Source organism: Spea bombifrons, chromosome 4 (assembly GCF_027358695.1).
Source record: "Spea bombifrons isolate aSpeBom1 chromosome 4, aSpeBom1.2.pri, whole genome shotgun sequence".
NCBI classification, from domain to species: domain Eukaryota; kingdom Metazoa; phylum Chordata; class Amphibia; order Anura; family Pelobatidae; genus Spea; species Spea bombifrons.
The window spans coordinates 91,182,543-91,203,787 of record NC_071090.1 but is presented as its reverse complement, the minus strand read 5'-3'; the positions used below and the strand labels follow the sequence as shown (position 1 = coordinate 91,203,787).

Sequence of the window (21,245 nt, the reverse complement as noted above, 5' to 3'; positions counted from 1 at the left end):
TTTGAAAAGTATTGTGGGGTTTCTTTTTTTAACACTGCTAGTTTTTGCACCTTGTGGTAAATAATAGAATGACTAGGTCTTAATCGCTTAGACACAGACATTATTACTAAAGAAAATCTAATTAGGGAAAGATTTCACTGGACGAGTAGGATTTAGTATTTGCCGTAAACAAACATCGCCTTGGTGTTTTAGTAAGGAAAGTCGATATCACGACTGACAACAAAATTATTATTGGAACAAAATTATACGAAACCAAGTTTTCCTTGGTAGTATTCTACATTACTCGATACAGCACTGTATTTACTACTCAAAAAAAATATTTTTTCTATCGGGATTTCTGTCTGAGTTACAAACATTTTTTTCCAAACCTACAAACAAATATATAAATTTATTCTGAGGTTTTATTACTGTTTGGTAAGCAAAGCATACAGAATGACCTCATGCATGAAGGCGCTGGAAGAGAAATACTGCCTAGAAAACATGATGTGTCTGGTTATATAATTCAAGTAAATATGTAATGAGAAACACTTTGTGTAAGGGGGCTTAGAACCAGAAAAGTACAAAAAGCTCTTAAAGGAAAGCAACATTTCCTTAGCCTCTGTCTGACGTATGGCAAGTACCAGAAACATAGCCTGTGGCCGCGCGCATCCTGCAGTTGGGCGCACTTACACCATCACGCAGCTGCTGGCCTTAAAGTGCCACAGTGGTGGTGAGCTAACGGCTTGTCCTGGGTGTGCAGGGGCAGCCCCACCATGTAGGCAACCTAGACTGCTGCCAGGGCGCTAAGCTGGCGGAGGGAGCAACAGATATTAAACAGCTGGGACATAAGTATTGTTGTAGGAACCTTCTCCAGTAAATTCAGGACTGTTGGCAGCTATCAATGTGAACGCCAGTGGGTGCTTGTTTTAGGACAGGGGCGTCCAACCTTCGGCCCTCCAGCTGCTGCAGGACTACATTGATTGTTTATGCTAATAAAGTATACTATTTACACAATTTTTAGACCGCTTATATAAACACACACACATTCTGACTTACTACAAAAGATGGGCATTTGCGAAGCAAACAGGGGCAGCACCTCCTAAACAGGGGCGTTAGGTAGGCATGCAGCTGTTAATGGGTTGAGCAACACCTACCCACATCTGTATAATAATCTCTTTCTAATAGCCATTTAAAATATTTGAAGGCATGTAGGTGTTAATTTTAATGCTAAAATACTGAATTTACACAGTGTGCATTACAGAACAGCACATCACATGAGAAACAATACAGTATTACTAATCGTTTTAATAAAAGGAATAGAGTGTGTTTATTTAATAAAAAATTACTTTCTACATACACAAAAGCCCTAGTGTTTCCGCCCGGGATCGAACCGGGGACCTTTCGCGTGTGAGGCGAACGTGATAACCACTACACTACGGAAACCCTCTTTACTGCCTTAAGCCTAGTATGTGAGCCAGAATGTGTATCAATTGCATAGTGCTATCGTAATGATTTATATTCAAATTATATTTTTGAACTACTTCCACTGAAGTAGTTAATGAGTAATTGTGTCACGCAACTCGCAATATATAAACGCAATACAATTTATATATGTCGCCACAGCTTGTCACAATTCAAGACGTTGCCATGGTTACGCGGCTTGGCCACCTCAGTGGCCGGGCTTCCTACAAGCTCTTGAATACTACGCAGCAGGCAGCCCAGCCAGCGCCGTAAGTGAGATGAAAACTTCCGGTCAAGACAGGAAACGAACCAGACCGCTTGCGTTTATAGAGGGAGGCATAGTACGGTACCTTTTGCTGCCCGTAGTCTGCAAATACTGCCCCCTAAAGGCCACTTGTAAAAAGACAGCAGACTGATTTATCTCATTATCCGTCTGTGGCATTTTGACATACACAGCCCGATATGGCAGAAATGCTCTAAATTTATTTACAGCTCTGTGTGAACAGTGACAGTGCTGCTTACTAAATAACCAGGTCTCTTATCCTTGTAGATGCAACTTGCCCAAAATTTGCTTTATTATGTTTTCCCCTTAAGGCAAATGAACAATTCTTCTCATATGTAATATTTTTTTCCACTGGCTTAGCTTTCTAAAGGTCAACAGTGAAGTGTAACCTCCCTAGTAAAATAACATAGTTCTTGTTCTGTTATCATCACAAATCCCATTGAATGCCTCTTTAAATGTAGAAATCTGTAACTTCAAGACATACCGTCAGGGCTGTGTAAATGAAGACAGTATAATATTTAGGATCTCCACCTTTCATTTAATGGCTTCTATTTTACAACTTTTGAATCATTTTTCACACAATATTGCAGCCCTCGCCTTTTCAAGTACCAATGTCAGTAGAAGGAAGGAAAATTATACTTATTAAATAAATAAATATAATACTAGTGCTATTATACATTCAGATTATTCAGATTATTAAAATATTGTTTTAATATGATCTATATATTTAGTATAACCATTGTGATAAAAAAGAGTGTGATTGCCTTTTTTTAAATTCATATATTTTATTATAATCCAGCATATAAATTATCCTGTTAAATTTATGCTGATGATGATACCATATTTCTATAGCACCAACAATTTACTTAGCACTTCTTACAGTGCGTGCAATCAAAGGATATAAGAAAGCGATACGTTAGCTTGAGAGTTGGGCTCTCTTTACCTAACATATGGGGTTACGCTCTTCATTCACCTCTCTTCTGACTCACACAACTAGCAGGATGAAGAAGTATGATGTCAAAACATGCCGGATGAAGAAGTATGATGTCAAAACATGCCGGTTGAAGGAGTAATAATGAGTACATCAAAAGGTTCCATAACCAAGCCCTCTAGCCTGTCGTATAGTCTATACATTTTGTTCTGCTGTAACTGTAGGTCCTCATTACATACACATGATGTCCTGATGGATGTGCAGGCAGCTCTTCAGGCTGTAGGAGTCAGTCTCTGGGTCTCAAAACATGTATTGATAATGCTAATGCATTCAGCGGTGGAAGTATACAGTAAAAAATCAGATAAGAGAGCCTATAATAAGGGAAATGACTGTAATGTACATTTGTTCTCTTTTATGATATTAGCAAACAGTGACCATATGGTCAGCATATGACAGTCCCCTACGTATACATAGCAAAAGCAAATATGTGAATTGATGAAACAACTGCAAACCACCAAATTAAAATGTTATTTACATATATATACCTTTGTAACTTTGTAGCAAACTAGCCATTAAACAAATTCCTCTATATGTTATTTATTATACAAATATTCATTTATTAAACAGCCTTTGCAGAAGTCACACCTAGTGAGAGCGATCAACAATTGTTACACTGTAAATGCTATTAGAGAATTTCATGCCAATAAAATATCCATCATTTATCAATTCTGTGAGACGGGCTATTTTATTATTTATTGATTTATAAAGTGCCATCATATTCTGCAGCATTGTACAGTAAAAAAACCTTGATTAAGGCAGTTATTTAAGGTACATCAGTTATTTGCACACTGGCAGCGCTAAATATATGTAAAACCATAGAATTCAAAGCAGGGCGTAATTTTTTTCACACAACTACAGTGTGACAGTATCCCCATATTTTATATTTATAATATATAAATTAGATGTTTTTAAATAGCATTTATAGCATTTGCAATACATATCTGGTGGGTTTGCACTGATTCCTTGTTTTATATAAAAGTTGGTCATTTCAGCGGCATGCCAGAATCTGTTCAATGGGTGGCTCTCTTTTTGTATTTTTTGTGTTTTAAAAAAAAAACATTAAAAATAGGACCATATGTACAAAATAAAATTATGTCCAGAAATCAGTGGGATGCATTTTGTTGATTACGCTGTATCCTTTGCACAAACCCTGCTGCCTCAGTTTTGTGTGTATAAGCCACCTACAGCCCCTTACACATATACACATTTTCACTGATGTTAATGATGAGTAAAATGCTTAATGGGTAAAAATAAACTATGAAACATACACGGATGAATGACTCACCCAGTAGATAAAACTCAGGGCTGCTCGGAGGCTCCTAAGAAGATCTCAGTTATGGTCATTTTAGGGGTTTCATTGTTCTGATATGCTGAATCTCCAGGGGCATGACCCTGTGATTGGACTCTTGAGCTTTGCTGGGCCTGTCGGTGAACGTGTGAGAATTTCACATCTGATGAACCACGCAATCCCTACTTGAGTCTTGAAAGTAAAATTTGACTCCAAAGAAGCTCCTGTAGGAGTGTGTTGTTTGCAGTGCTGTTGTCTAAACTCAGAGACAAACTGCAATAATATGAATTTTAGTAAAAAAAAACTAATTATACTGCATTTGTGTCACTTTGCTTAAAGTCAGAATGTTGAATACATTTTGTTGAATGTTGAACACATATAAAATATAAAAAGATAAAAATAGGATTAAAAAAATGTAAAAGGCAGAGAAACAAGATAAAAAAGGAAGAAAAAGTTGTGTCTGAACTTTTACTAATAAAACTAATTATACTGCATTTGTGTCACTTTGGTTAAATTCAGAATGTTGAATACATTTTAAGATCTCTCCTGTTTTGCAAGTTTAGCGGTGAAAACCGCAGTGCGGTCTCATATCTGCATTCCTTCGCACCGTGTTGTTGAACTGTGATGTTCCTGTGAAGATAATTTTTATTGTCATCATCCTTGGTTTATTTTTTTGGCCTCCCAGATGATGCAGAGGTGATAACCTGTAAATCCCGAGGATTTATAGTGAGCAAGAGGTGAGAAAATTCACATCTCTGCTACTCTGAGATAAAATGTGTTTTTAGGACATGGGGATTTTTGGAAACAAGAAAAAAAGCCAGATTTAAGCTAATAAAAAACTTGATCAGAGTAAAAAGTTACAATTTTATTATTTTCATTATATTAAGATTTTGTATATTTTTAATATGTATTCTTCTTAGGTTCTAGTACCTCCCCACTTCCATTTAAATGAATGAACCCTCTTTTTATTGTTTACTTTCTGGTTTCAGCCATGCCCCAAAAATCTTGGCCATCTACTATAGGATCTGATGAACTTAAAGAAATACACATGAATGTTAACGCAGTTTGTAATAGTAATAGTAAGTCTCAACAGGGAAACAAAAGAAATGCTAATACGGAAGTCAATATGTGTTCATTTCCAATGTTTTAGTTTGCATTGCCTGGCCACATGGAATATATAGGAGGGAAGTGGAGAATGCGGTACGTACTGTGTGTATGTATATATGTGTTTGTATGTATGTATATATATTTAATGTGTGTTTGTGTATATTTGTACGTGTATATGTATACATATATATGTTTGTGTATGTATATATGTCTAAATATGTGTGTGTTTATACAGTATATGTGTGGGGGAGGTAGAATGGATAAAAAGAGGATTAAAAAATGTAAAGGATAAAAAAAGGAAGAAAAAATTAGAATTGATGGGGAAAAGGACAACAAGAGGCAGAAAAAAATAGGGAAAACAGATTGCTAAAGCTGTGAAATCCAGATAAGGAGCCCTTTCTGTATAATTACTCCAGGGCCCAAAGTTCCTTATTCAAGCCTTGGCCTGGCCACAATGTATTTCTTATACATTTTCCAGGAGGTGCAGATACACAACATATTACCTTTTTTAGATCTCATCTTCATTGCACATAACCCCCTTTAATGGCATACTCTCAATGGATGCTACCCTAGGTCTGAATGAGGGCAGCTACACCAGCTGCCCCCTGGCAGAGCAGCACCCTCATTGCAGGGCGCCAGGATATAACATCATATTATTAAAATAAAGGCACGTGGCACAGGTAAAGCCTTATGGTGCTGACACTATCCCGCATAGCGCAAATGGGTCTGTTGGGGAGCTCAGACAATTCCCTTGTATATATATATATATATATATATATATATATATATATATATATATATATACAAGGTATATATATATATATATATATAGGGACACCTGGTTAATAACTGCACTTATGGGTACACAATAAATAAAAAATAATTCCCTACAAAATACAGATTTCAGTGTCTGAACTCTGCATGCTGCTGAACCGCACTCCCAAAGACTGTTCCTTCAGCACAGGAGAATTCATAGGTGTCTGCATTTAAATGGCCAATAAAGCTCTACCTTGGGCTATAATAATGCAAAGTACAGTTTGTTTCTGGAGTTAAATTGAATGATCCTATAATCTCAAGGTTGACAGACACACATTAAGTTCAGTTAATGTTACCAAAATAAACACACAGGACTGAAGATGAAGGAACTCCCTGCAGGAAACAGGTACCTTGTACTTCACATCTTCACCACTAGGTGTCATGGAATCTTCAGTAGACGTTGATATGTTGTCATTGGGCCAACATAGAAAAAGATGTAAAGTTTCATAAGCTTTCAGAGGTCTCTTCATCAGACAGAATCCTAACTTTACATCTTTGTCAACGTTGGAAACAATAAAAAGTATCAACTTTGACTAAAGTCTCCAGCCTATCTTGAGCTAATATGCCTATATCTATTTTTACAGTAGGTGTCAGAAACGGTTAACTTTCTAAGCAAACTTACAAAAAGAGCAGCGAATGCAGGTTCTATTAAATGCGCACACTTTTATTAGCAGTATTTATTTATATAGCTCCAATAAATCATTTTTTAATATATTGTGTGGGGTATGACATACATACAGATGCATCAGTACCTAAGGTTAAAAAGGTTGTTTCTGCACACCTACAATCTAGAGCATTTGTAATTAAGGCAAAACCTATTATGCTTATTAGCACTTCAACAAGTAAGCATCCCCAGATGGAGGAGGACACTTACCATAGGAGTCTGGTTATAGACACAGCAATGCCCAGATTTCTTCATAAATCAGTAAAGTATGGGGCAAAGCTATGCTAGCATACAAAAGGGATTTATTCACTAAATAGTATGTCTCACTTGACTATTCATTACGAAGGACCATCCCTAGCAAAGTTTCTAGCACTAAGGGCTGCGATGACCCTGTATAATGCATAATTAAATGTGTGAGGAGAGTTTGAAGAAGTCTTACTGACTTAATTATGCATTATACAGATCCAGCAAAGCTCTCTGCAACAGAAGCTGACTAGGGATGGACCTTAATAATGTAGAGAGCTAAAATACAAATTTGACTTTAGTAAATGGACCCCAAAGCATTGGGTGTGTGTTCATATTATCCCAGTGCATTCTCCCCTAGACACAATGTTCTGGATTAAACATTCCCACTTAGTGTAGAAAGATTTTGCAGGTAACAGGTTTGTCATTAGAAACACTATATGGACAAAAGTATTGGGACACCTGACCGTTACACCAACAGGGACTTTTTGGACATCACATTTTTGGACATAAATAAATTTTCTAAATACATAGACATTAATATGTATTTGGTCCCCCTTTGTGCAGCTATAACTTCAGCATTGTTTATTTTCATGACTTTTTAGTAAAATGACAAACTTACATTTTCCTTTATTGTTGTGACTTTGTAGCCTCTTCTACACTAATGAAAACATTTATGAATGTATCATTTTGCATAGAGTACCAAACCGTTTGAAACTGTTCCTTATAGCTGAATTATAGAGAAAACATTAAATGAGTTGAATATCATATTAACAAGGAGCCACGTGGTTTCTTAATGGGGTGGTGATACGTGGAACTGTCTCACGGCAGAATTGGTCAGGGTTAATGCTGTGAGGGAATTTAAACATGCATTAAATAGGTATATGGCCATCCTGAGTCAAGGATGAGACTAAGGACAGATTAAGGACTGAGTCTTTATATCAAGAAAAACAGGCAGACTAGATGGGCCAAATTGCTCTTATCCGCCGTGAAAATTCTATGTTTCTCTGGTACGTGGTAATATGTATAAAGTATTGCTTTTCAGCTAACATTGCTGTTATTATAACACTTACTTCACTGTGCATTTTAGCTATTTTTCATTTGGGATTATTTGTTTATTGTCTCATTCATCTATAATTACCAGCCCTGCTGAAACTGATATGTAAATAAACACAATTCCTATTTATTCAATGTTACTGTAAGTAAAATCTGGTAAAATAAAATATAAATTAATAGACCACAGAGTAGTCTCAGGGGAAAATCCCATCCATCTCCTGCTCAGCTTCTATTAATCATATGCTCTAAAGCACTTAGGAAGACCATAAAGTGAATGCAGTTTAAGGAAGATCTATCCCTGTTACTTTGTGTCATAAGCGGCTGCCTCCGGATCCCATGGTTAGGAACCTTCAAGGTTTTAGTATCTGCTTAATAGCAATTGTATTGTACGCAATAAGTACAAAGAACATACAAATAACATGCCTGGGCATCACGGTAACATCATATTTTACTGACCAGGGCTGGACTCTGGCCGGCTGTAGTGGCTCTGGCCGGCTGTAGTGCCTAAACTGTGTTGGTTTGTCTTAGTCTCTATATTCTAGTTTTGTCATACCCTTTGAACGTACGTACTGTATGAGGCGATGAGGAAATTGTTGGCGCTTTATAAATAAAAGATAATATTAATCATAAAAACTAAAAGATATCTTTTATCTGACATTCGAAGCACCTGTTCAGATGTAGTAGAGACAGATCCTGACACTGATTTTCATATACTTTCTATACTTACTTTTCATATACTTTTTAAAAGTGTTAAGGTCAAACTAGGTAACAAGACACCATGTTTACGGTTTAACATACAGTCTCCAAATATTGAAATAGCAACAGATACTTTCACCTCCCAACCCAACAAGGCAAACAACGGATACCCATGACCCTAAAAAAAACCCTGCCATCCCATACATGGATTGTTTCTGAATGGTCATAGCAACATAAAATTCCATGCAGGGAAGAACCATTCAGCCCATCTAATCTGTCCATTTTCCCTGCTATAAATAATGAAAGTAATGATACAATGCAACACACACTCAAGAAAATTTACAAGCTGTTCATTATAAAGGAAAAAAAAGGAAATTTGTACACATGACACAATCGATAAAAAAACACTGTGAGCTTTATCAAAGGGCTCACTGTAATTCACTTTTATGATGAACAATATTTACTTATGAGAGCGGAAATCAAACAAGATTGTGCTGCATTTTATCTGAATGATTATGCAGGTCAACCTCTGCGAGATATTACCTTTTTCTTGGGTTATTAGTACGTCCACAACATTTATTCTCTTTTAGAAGCATTGTATGTCTGTAAAGCAAGCGACACAGAAGTTGTTCTCTAAATTTCCAGCCTGTGAATGCCACTGTCACTTTTCACAGATCCTACATTTACAGTCTCTTTTGAGTCCAGCATGTGAAAACAAACCATGCAATTGTATTAACATATTTAAGTAAGCAATATCAAATGACGTGACATGTTAGAACAAGAAGCCATACTGTAAAACTAGAGGGTCAGAAGCTTGGATGTAATCTAAGGGAGTTTTACTTTACTGAGAGGTTGGTAGATAAGTGGAACAGCCTTTCAACAGATGTGGTAGAGACTGTGAGGGAATTCAAACATGCATGGCAAAGGCAGAAAGCTATCCTGAATCTAAGACAAGACCAACGACTCATTAAGACTCATCAGGAAAGATCTGTATGGATATTCCTCCTCATTCCTCTTTAAAACTTGCGATTAACTAGCGTTTGTAGTGATCTCCTACAGGATTATGAAAAGGCAAAAAGCCTCCAGCTCATTGATGAACCAGTTTAATGGCTAAGGCCATTTAACGGCAGTCTACAGAAAATAATTCTGCAGCAGGTAGAAACTGAAATGTGTTTCTAGCAGCTAGGTGTTGATTGCAGCTACGCAAAAGAATCACAGGCTTAGTTTATGGGTTAATAAATATACCATTATGTTCTACCTAATCAAGTCAATTATATGAAGACATTTCTCATCTTTTCAGGATATATCGACTAATTCATTTTTTGTGCAAAAAGTATTGTAAAATAGAATCAAACACAATAGACTTGTCAACTATTTTCAACTTTCTGTGTGTGATAAGAAAAACACACAATGCAATTTAAATCATAGGCAGGTCTGAGCGATGGGTGTTATCATGAAATAATCTTTTTTTTTTTTTTTTACAGCTTATCTGTCTCAAATTTCCTCCCATCAAGGTGATTACAACGGTAAACTGCTTCCTCTCCATACACCATTACATAGCTCTTATCATGTCCCACCCATGTTAATGCCGTACATGTTGATGCCCTGAAGACAAACTGTTGCTTAAGCGCATGCTATAAAGCGTCCAAGCAAAAATAAGGATAACAACACTACTAAGCAATGTTAGGAATGCTTTCATCTCTTGAGGGTTTTTTTGGTCTCTAACAGTATTTGTTGGGACATCATAGATTCATTAAAGTTCACAAAGAAAGGAAAATAAGTGGAAGAAATACATATAATTTAAAGAAAGACCTGCTTTTGAATTATAGAGGCAGCCAAGCATGCCCCTTAAGGAAAGTGACATAAAAGATAGAAAGCTATGACAACAGAATAACGTCTGTTTTTATGGATGCACAAAGTTGCTTCATAATGCAGGTTACTGGAAAAGGTATGGGGGGGTATAATTACCCTTTACTGTAAACTGTAAAGTTTGTTTTTTTCTTTGTGAAGCAGAGTCAGCAAAGGGAGATTTAAGGCTAGAACGGAACAGCTATTTGAGTGAATATTTCAGTGTAATTAAGAGCTGACAGTGCTCGGTAAAGAAACACAAGTATGGAAGAGGATGGTCAAGCAATAATTAGAACCTTACACTATGGTGTGCTAATTTGCATTAAAAAAAAAACAAATAGTGTTGTTTCATTCAGATGTACTTCTGAAAGATGATATCACTTAATAAACGTTTTAACAGCTGATGATCCATTTCAATGGGGTAACGTAACGAACACATATCTGACCCTGATATCAATTCTGAAGACAGGTAACACACAAGGTAAGTGCAAGTGTGTTAGAGTGGGTGTGTGTTTGTGAGTGTTAGTGTTTAAGTGTGTCTAAGTGACCAAAGTGGGAGGGGCCACTTAGCTTTACCTTCTTAATCTCTGCTTTTACTTGCCCTCTGGGCAAGAAGATGCATTCCATCCCCTGTCCACATTACATGGACTTCTTTTCCTTCTTAAGACCTTCACTAATGCTAACTAAACTTAAGAGAAGACTGCACATCCTCAATGGCCACAACTGCACAAAATGAACTGTAACCCCACTATCCCGTATTCGTGTGCTCTGTCTGCAAAAATTCACCGCTGTTCGTGATCTTGTACTATGTAGATCAATTGACTTGTTTGCCTACCACCACCGTCAATGTCTAGCTCAGTATATGGTGATGGGAGTTATGCTGTATCACTGTCTCTGGCTCAATATATAGTGAAGGGAGTTATGCTGTACCACAGTCTGTGTCTGGCTCAGTATATACTGTATAGTGAAGGCTCTGCAGGCTTGAAGGCAGAGGGTGTATATCCATTTTCCTTTGGAGAATAGAATGTGTGTTTTTTTTGGGGGGGGTGTTATTATAGAAAGCAGTATTATCTGTTCAGTAAATGTTATTTACTTAAAAAGATTTAATTATTTTATTTTTCATATTTCTATTTTTTCCAGTATTTAAGCTAATTGTGATCATTAGGGCAATGCAGGCTTTATTGTGTTTCAGCCTCTCCAGGAGGAGAGTATTTAGAGCTAGGCTTAATAGGTTAGTGCGGCAATATCTGCTTCTGAAAAGAAAGCAGCGTTCTCTACCACTTGCTTCCTCTCATAAAGTCTCAGTCTTGTCCTAGTCTGTCTCTCTAAACTGTGCAAATAACAAAGAAAAAGGCAATAGGAAACATAGATCTCAGTTCTCTTCTGCTAGGTCACCTCATAATGGCCTAGAATTGGAAGAGGCTTTCCTTGGGCTACATCAGGCAGGTACAGTCAATAACTGTGTAGGCTGGCTTAGCAAGCGAGTCCATGTCTGTACATTTAGTCATTGGTAGGGCTTATAGAGTTTTTACAGTTTGAAACCATTGTGACCAAGAAGTGTGAAATTGAATGTAAAAAAATGTGCAGGTGGCCCAGATTTGTCACATGAGAGAAGCCTAGAAGGTAAGGTAATAATGAATACCGAACTTGTATCTGCAAATACATAGATATGCAATTAAGATGTGGTATGCTACTGAGCCATTGAAAAAGTACGTACACTTTTTTAAAAAAGATATTTATATATTTTTAAATATTTAACAGAATCATACTACTATTTTAATGAATCTAGGTCGACGAGGTTTTAACCGCTTCAGTGCTTGAATGCATCTTAGTGGTATCAGTAATACTAGAAAATCTATTCCCCTCGGGATCTGGAGGTCATAAAAGTATACAAATTATGCAATCTTTGCTGAATGTTCTTAGGAAACGGTAAAAGATAAATCCATTCTTTTATAACCTCCAAAAAAAAAAAACTGAATTACTTGTTATTGTGGTAAAACAAATACGGCTTTATTAACATTAGCATTCTGACGCTGGTAAACAAGTTTATTTACACATGAGCGCTGCAGAAGAATCGAGTCATACAGAACAGTTCGTGGTAGGTGGCCCAGCTATTTGATGAGGGGAACTTTTGCACAATCATTACCAACTCAGTCAGACAAGCTGCTATTCAAACGGAGCAGGTTAATGACGGCTTGATGTGGCCTTGTGAAAGGGGAAATAAAACACACGGAGCCATGTGTGGTCACATTGTTATGTGATGATACAGACTCTTGGGCTTTTCTTATCATTTATGCTTACCGCCTTTATTCTTGCTTTAGCACTAATGAAAAAGCAACAAGGAACTCATGCTCTAAGGCACAAAATCAGTCCTAGACTAAACATGGGATAGAGCTGAAAACTGATGGTTTTTCCCCTGAAGGTTTCGCGGGGTCCGGATCTTAGCTGATCTTAAAGGCTAGTGATACAATGTTCTGTTTCAAGGTATCAAGGAGGTATTATTTGTTAATTTATTTTGAAAAGGGTGCTCAAAGAGCAAATAAATTAAGTAAACATGGAGATATCCCTAATTACAATATATGGAGGCAAATCAAGAATTTTACCATTGATGTTCTCCTTATAGTTGAACCATATTTTTTTTTTACATTTTCCTTGGGTGGCGTTTTGTCAAAATACCAAGAGGGCCGCTGGTCAACAGCACCCGTTATTTGCCTGATCTGCCGCTCCAGTGCTGGATGCTGCAGTATGTGGCCACCGGCTAAATATGGGTGGCCGCTGGCTGGATATGCATGGCTGCACACTGCATGAGTATGGAAATGTAACATATGGCCGCATGTGCCCAGCCGGCTGGCCGTACTTAAGCCATTTGGCGGCTGATGCCTTTAAAGTGTCAACTAAAAAGCTGGTGGCTTAAGGGGCAATGTTTACCCTCCCAGCTGTATTCGCAGGAATTAGGTGCCTTCGCACATAGGGCTAGGAGAGTATCACCCAATTTAGTCTGAAGTCTGGCTGAGATAGGCAACGTTTGGGTGCTGTGATGAAAAAAGATAGAAGGAACCAGGAAATAGGGACACCAATGGAAAACTTTTTTCCAACACGCTTCTTAAACAACCTTCGTAGCCTACTGACTACACCACTATACTACCAGCCTTTAAAATGGTTGTTTTTTGTTGTTGATTATCTCTTTAAAAGAAAAACATGCACCCTTACTCTTACCCTTTATAGTGTTTGTGGCATTCTATGGTCCACTGGTGATAACTACATTGTTTAATAAAGATTTTTTTAATAAAAAAATTTTATATTAATAATTCATTGTTTTTAATTGTTATTATCTGTTTATATAAGCGTTTTCACCAACCAGTGTCTTAGAATTCATACCGATTACATACATTTTATCATCATGAAATATTTAATTAAGCAGTGTAATGTTAATCCAAAGGTATGAAAAACCTCTCCCAAATATTCTGTAACTTACATAACCAAGGCTAAGTCTGGTAACTCTCCTGTACACTGACTATTAAGATTTTTGGCAATAACATATGGCTTATGAAGAATGACCACTCCCTGTGCAGAACCTGGGCACAACAAGTATTGCCTCATTCCAGATTCTGTGCCCGTCACAACCCGTGGAAAATTTGTTTATTGTGATTTTAGAACAAGGTGGTAGTTTTACATTTACAACATGTTCCAGGGTTGTGCGTAGCCATGATCCCCTTAACAAATGAGTAATCAACACGTCCAGTTCCACATAAAAAAAAGAAAAAAAGAAATTGGACACAGTCACCGTGCCAAATCTGTTATAGGGCAGCTTCTAAATATGTCAACATCAGGACCTTAGCCGGCATTAAATACTATAACGAAATTAATTCTTGTCACATGAGTCACAAAGCTTTGAGCCTTAGTCGGTGGAACTTTTAAATGAGTACCTGGTGAAAGACAGGAAGGCATACAAGGCTGATCTCAGACAGGTACAAACAGAGCATTTTAAACACCAGTAATAGATCCTTCTTATTCACATTCAAAGGAAAATAATCATTAAAATATGCAACCTCCTGCTGCACTGTGATCTGTTTTGGCTGCAACTAATACGAGGATCGTAGCTTTTGGCAGAAAAAAAAAAGAGCTACATAGATAGCAATGTGGTCTTTTATGAACTAAGGTTAGTCATCTGACCCTACGTTGGCCAACTCATTTCAGTTCTTGGCTTAACTGGTTTAGTGCCAATGGAGGTGATCATATACCAGTGCCTCAGATAATTGACAGATGGGTATAAACCTCATGTTACAGACTGCCTGCTTGATTCTTTCTTTGTGTGCATTACATTCTATTTAAATGGGATTTTGTATGGTAGGAAAAATGACTGCAAATAAATATTTCCCAAGGTGAGTCATCATCTTCATGATCTCGGAGATTGTCCATCTTGATTGATTTTATTTCTAACAAAAACATTTCCACAAATGATAAGATGTGTAACTAATACTAAAACATTTTCTCAAGCTAGATAAATCAAGATAACTTTGTTCTCTAAGAGACTGGGTTTGTTCTGTAGATCTCACCAGTTATGTCATGCTTAGATCCAAATGTTGGACCCTTCTTATTAAGTCAAGACATTTTAATTGGCTACGAAATGTGCCAGCAATATATCTCATTCATGAATATTATTATTATTATCTTTTATTTATATAGCTCTAACAATAGGCCCACTTTCCTATTAACAGTTAGATTTCTGTCTAGGGATCCGTAAAGCAAATTGCATATCAGCTCTTCTAGTGCACTCATTCCTCCTGGCTGGATTCACAGTTGCAAACTCCGTTGCTCTGTCCATTGCCAATGCACCTTGTGAAACAGACTAGGCATATTAGTTTATAAAATATACATAATTAAATTTAAAAAAAGACAGTTCATATGTAGTTAATCTAAGTGAATGGAAGAAACAATATTCTATATAATATTATTTTTAACTTTGTAGACTATACTATATTTGTATGTCCAAAATCATAAAATCTTTAAAGTCGCGACTCGATCGAATTTGAAAATAGAATTTTTCCTTTGTTGGTGTTATTATCTTGATTGTGTCCTGCTCTTTTACAAATCCACACGTGAAGGATTGTCTGACTCTTAAACCATTCCTGTGTTTTGTTTGGTTTCCTGTGTGGTTTTCTAAATACCTAAAAATGATAATTAAATGGTCGAGCTTAATGATTTTAATGACTGTTTTGCTCACGCCGCAGCAGGAACTCTTAGTACTGCACGTGAGAAGTTGATGGCTGGGTGTGGATCAATGTATGTGAAATAACAAGAGATACACATTTATATTCATTTATTTGTAAACGTAATATGTTTGTTTGATAATGTACATCATTTGGTAAGGTAGGTAAAGGCTGGTGGAGTATGTTTGGTCCTAGTAATTGGTACATAACCCCAAGGCCCGGGAGCCACAAACAGGCCACGTGTTTCCTAAAACCAAGTAGCTTAATGAATTTTTAATTGAGATGCCCGTTCTGAAGCTGGAATATTTAAAAGTTATGGCCTGTTTGCAGCCCACGAGGAATAGCCTTGTGCACAGGTGCTCTACAGAAAACATCCGATAAAACAAACGCTTACCATTGGAGTCTAAAAACTGTTAATAAGCTACCATTTCTTGAACTAGCCATAAGGCTGCAAATACATTGAATGCTTAATAACCATGTGTGTTGTATAGTGAGTATTGTTGATAAAACATGGACCAGGTTCTGATAGGGTAGGACCTCCTATAATTAAATTCCCTGCAACACTTAGTCACAACTTGATAATTTCAACTATACTAAGTACATTGTACCTCGGACTACAAGTCATGTGATTCTACTTGTAAGTCTCAGTCAACCATAAGATGTACATGATCACTTCTCATGGATTTGATTGTGGCCCTCCTTCCATTTGAAGATGTTATGGTAAATCTGTTTACTAAACAAGTGAAATTCATTTATTTATATATATTAAAAAACAGCCACAGACATTGTTTTCATTAGATTTCCCGGCCTTGTGACGCCTTCGGCTTTCTTTAAAAAAAAAAAAAAAAAAGCTTGAGCCTCACAATTCTACTCCAAGTACTAAATCACAACTCAGATTGCAGTAATTTGTCAGTTGATCCCATACGTCCACCAAAACAGCATTGGAAACATTTTGTCAAAAGGAGGAAAAATGCAATCATAATCACAATGTAGGAATGGTAGAGACTGATAGAGTAAGGGAATTTAAACATGTATGGGAAAGGCATATGGCTTCCCGGAATCTAAGACAAGACCAAAGATTCATAAGGTTTAAGTCTTTACATCAGTAGAAATGGCCAGACTAGATGGGCCAAATGGTTCTTCTCTTCTCTATGGTTCTATGTTCTAAGTAAGTATTTTAACTTTCATGAAAACTAAAACAAAAAATCACCCAAAAAAATCCATTTGGACTGATGCAAAAGCAAACTATGCATGCAATTGGTTTCTGTGTCCTTATATAAATATGTACGTGTTCCTAGTTTCTATATTGAGAAAACACTAATTTGGTTATTTACGGCCAAGCTGTACCTGCCCGGCAATTATTGTACTTCACCTGATGGAAAGGTCAAAGCAATATGAAGAGGAACTGTGTACATATAACGACCTCCTGTTCAGGTGATATTAAAAACACAAACATCGCTCTATGGAGCAGTACAGAGAGTTGGGTTAATTCACACTAAACTAAGCTTGTTCATTTAAAATTACAATCAAGAATATTGCGCTCAGATTACTTTCATGAAGGACGTCCTGCTAGTTCCTGAAAGATTTAACTTTGGCATTTCACGCTCTCCTTTATTAGTCACGCAATTTAAAGAGCCACAAATATAAAGAACTTTCGCCGACTTTGTTTAATAAGCGCCGACCTGTGAACTGATAACAACAAAGGTAAAACTCCCTGGTTGGTAAAATGCAAACTTTGAATCTACTTATAGTCACGTGTAACGCCGAACCACTAAATATAGAGGTATATATATATATATATATATATAGCTATAGAGGTAATACTACTTTGCCCCCTAATTGTGCTTTATAAATATGGTTTAGTATTTACTGAAAATAACATATCTGTTCATTAAACAGTGGAGTTTCACTATAGTGGGATTGAATAGGTCAGTTTGCAGTAGAGTTCACACTATGAATGACCAACCCAGCTGAGCTTCTGCTACAAGAGCAACAGAGCTGATTCTGTATAAGGCATAGTTAAAGCTGTTAGATTTCATGAAGGTCAGCTCAAGAAAGTTATGCATTATGTATAACAACCTCAGTATGTGTTGCCACAGTTGGCTCATAATAATACACAATTAAGATAACAGCTAGCCTACAAAGTCCTCTACCATATCCTGCATTAGTGAATAACCCACTCTGACGTTTAAAACCATATGAAGTGCAAAACCTTTTTAATCCACTGGGGACCTTTTAGTTTTCCCAGATTTCCACCAAGTTGAGTTTCCATTGACTTCAAAGACCACATCTGGTCCAACCCAACTTGGTTAAAACTTTCTAGACATGAGTATGCAGCGCGATTGAACAGATTTGAGCTTCTTGGGACATATCCTCTGCTATCATCATTGATCCTGGCATTGTTCTGGATGCACAGGTTCCTCACCAAACTCTCTGTTGAAGCTGGGTTTATTTTAGTGAACAATTCCACCCATAAATGCTGTATTGTGTGTACACGACATGCTATGTATGCATCTGTTTAAAATGATCATTTGTGTTATTGTGTTTTGGTTGAATTAAATGTATCATTGCCTTCATCGGTCACCTCTAGATTTCAACCTCTTCTACATTGGACACAAATTGACTTGGAGGGCTTCAGTTCAAGCAAACAAAGTGATGATTTATGTGTAATTTCATGATGTATGATTGTAACCAAAATAAGGAGGATCTCAGGTATAGAGATTATTTATCATGCTGTATGTTCACTTTCTACAGTGGAAATATTTCACTTGCCCTCATAATAAAAATCCTCAAAGAGGTTAATTTGTTTGTAGTTAGCTGCGTGTTAATCTAAAATGATTATTGCACCAAAACCAAGGGGTAACATTTAACTTTGAACTTTGTAACTTTCTGGTCTGCTGAGTGGTAATTTATTAATTATTACCACACCGAATCATACAAAATATGCTGGTTTAATATGATCTAATCTGTTCCATTGTCTAAAACAGAACTGTTCTCAACTCATTTCCTGGGTTTTTCAGTGCCATAGGCAAACTATTTTTCAGGTCCTTCTGCTGCATGTACTTGCATGTTCACAGAGGAAATAAACCAACCTTGCTCCTAAAACAAAAGCCACTTTTCATTACATTCTCATAACTTATACTCTTGGACCTCTCTGCAGCTTTTGACACAGTTGGCCATCCCCAACTTCTACAAACCCCTCATGCCCATGGCATTCATGACACAGCTCTTTCCTGGCTGAAATCCTACCTCCCTGGCCAAACCTTTAGTGCCTACTTCGCTGGAACTTGTTCCTCTCCCCTATCGTTATCTGTTCGTGTTCCTCAGATCTTCTCTTCTACATCTACCTCTTCCCTCGGACAACTCATATCTTCCTTTGGCTTCCAATACCACCTCTACGTGGATGACATCCTAACCTATATTTCTTCTCTTGACCTTTCACCATCTCTTCTTACCAACCTCACCGACAGTCTTTCTGGAATTGCATCATGGATGGTGTTGCATTACCTGAAGGTCAACATCTCAAAGACTGAGCTCACGTTTATGGTCCACCATCCCCTCTGTCCTCTATTTCTGACAACTCCGCCATCTAACCAAGAGACCAAGTTCACTGCCTTGGCGTCACACTTGGCTCTGTCCTTCACCCCTCACATCCAGTCCCTCACCAAATCCTGCCTCCTTCACATGAAAAACATTTCCCAAATTCCACAAAAAAGAAATAACAAAATACTAATCCACTCGCTTGTGATATCACGCCTGGATTATTGCAACTCCCTACCAACTGGTCCCCCCCTTTCCCGGCTTTCACTACTCCAATCCGTCCTCAACACTGCAGCTATACTTGATGCTATATAAATAAATGTAATGTAATAGTGGCGCCCCGACCAGTACTGCACTTCAGAAGGCGAGCTTGAATTACGACAAGGCTTCCTCTGGCTCGCCTCTTGCTGCCTTTATTGTAATATACCAAGGGTCCCATATTCAGTTATGTACTTGCCTGAAGCATCCATTTTCTGAGTGACAAATTAATGTGAACCAAATCCAGTTTCCCTCTCCGTCTTGTTTTCTTGTACAACTTTTAGGTTGATTTTTCTACAGTGTTTTGGAAGGGTCTGGTTTTTTCCCAGGACACCATGAGGGGCAGCCATAAAGATTTTCATGATTTCTAGGGCTGACTTTAAACATAATGGGACTCATGGCAAGCTTGGCCCCCAGCCCAATTATAACTAAATGGAAGGCAGACTGAGTTCTGTACAGCCACCAGCACAGACCTCTACTCCAAGGCTTCCTCATTTGTTTGGGATCTGGGGCCTGATTTCATATCATAGCCATACCTGGGAACTCTCCGGGTTTGACCCAGAGGCTCCAGATGTTTCTGGGACGCCCTCCACTTTCTCTGGCCAGGGGAGTAGTGTTTAGCCACACCAACTCAGCTCAATAATAATAATAAACACCTGCCACCAAAGGCTTTTAGAAACAATGCAAATGTTGTCAGAAGCTTATCTATCCACTATTACTTCTAACACTGTAATGTCCATTTAAAAAATAGACACCTAGCAACCCTAGTTGTCCGTCCCATGCAGCTGCACAGTAAACAGTCCATAGAGGCAATTTGTTCTACCAGCTGGTGATGGTGACTCATTGGTGAAATAGTTGGTGACGGGATCCACCAACCAGGGCTGGTGTATATCCAAATCTATAACTGATAAAAACAGATGCAGATGAGGCAAACTGGATCTCTATGGGGCTTACGAGAACAGCATATCAAGAACAAAAACCACAATTTAAACAGAAAACTATTAATTACCAATCCAACTCATGTAATACTGGGGTGTCAACGCTAGATTTTATTCACAGCCAAACTTCACTGAACTTAACATTTTTATAAGTAAAAACAGCATTAGAGGTATCATTCTTAGTGCTACATAATTCCAGAAAATTTAATTATGGAAGGTTTTGCCTTTGTCATAAATCTAAGGGAATGCTTAATTGTCATGTGATGGCAAAACAAACACTGATAGGTTAATGAAATGGAAAGTTAGAAAGGTTCCAAAAGGTTTGTTGTTCTATGCTTTCAAACATTTAAAGTTAAAGTTAAAAGGATAGACAGCCCAAGGTTTACTTTCTTGTCATAACTGGGAAATTCCCAGAGTAGGCTACCTGGAGCTCTCAGGGATGGATATGACAAAACATACCTGCCTGGAGAAAGAAGACCAAAAAAACATGCCTGGAGAAAGAAGACACCAACATAGAGACCTGGGGAGGTTGCTTTAGAGTCATCTTTTGTAGTAATCAGTCTACATTGCCTCTAATTTACAACTTTTTTTTAAAAAATGCAATGATTCCAAGTAATACCAGAAAGACCAGCCTTGCTTTATTGCTAAGCCTCTGCCTCAGACGAGGAAGGACTCCAGGTAGCCTAACTTGTGAAGTTCCCAGTTATGAATATCACATATTTAAGTTCTCACTATAATGACCCATTTTCATCGTTAAACGTGAAATCCTATTTCCTTAAGTCTCAAGAAATAACCTTGTGTATAGCCTTGTGAATGAACAGTTCCTTCAATGTTTTTTTTTTCTTGGACTGACCTTAAACATATTCG

General features: G+C 37.4%; 1 non-coding gene across 1 annotated transcript; it reads right to left on the bottom strand.

Annotated features, from left to right (window-relative positions):
- Positions 1–1,349: 1,349 nt before the first annotated feature.
- Positions 1,350–1,422, bottom strand: TRNAV-CAC (transfer RNA valine (anticodon CAC)). The gene has a single exon. It is a non-coding gene; the product is annotated as a tRNA-Val (tRNA).
- Between the last annotated feature and the right edge of the window lie 19,823 nt (positions 1,423–21,245).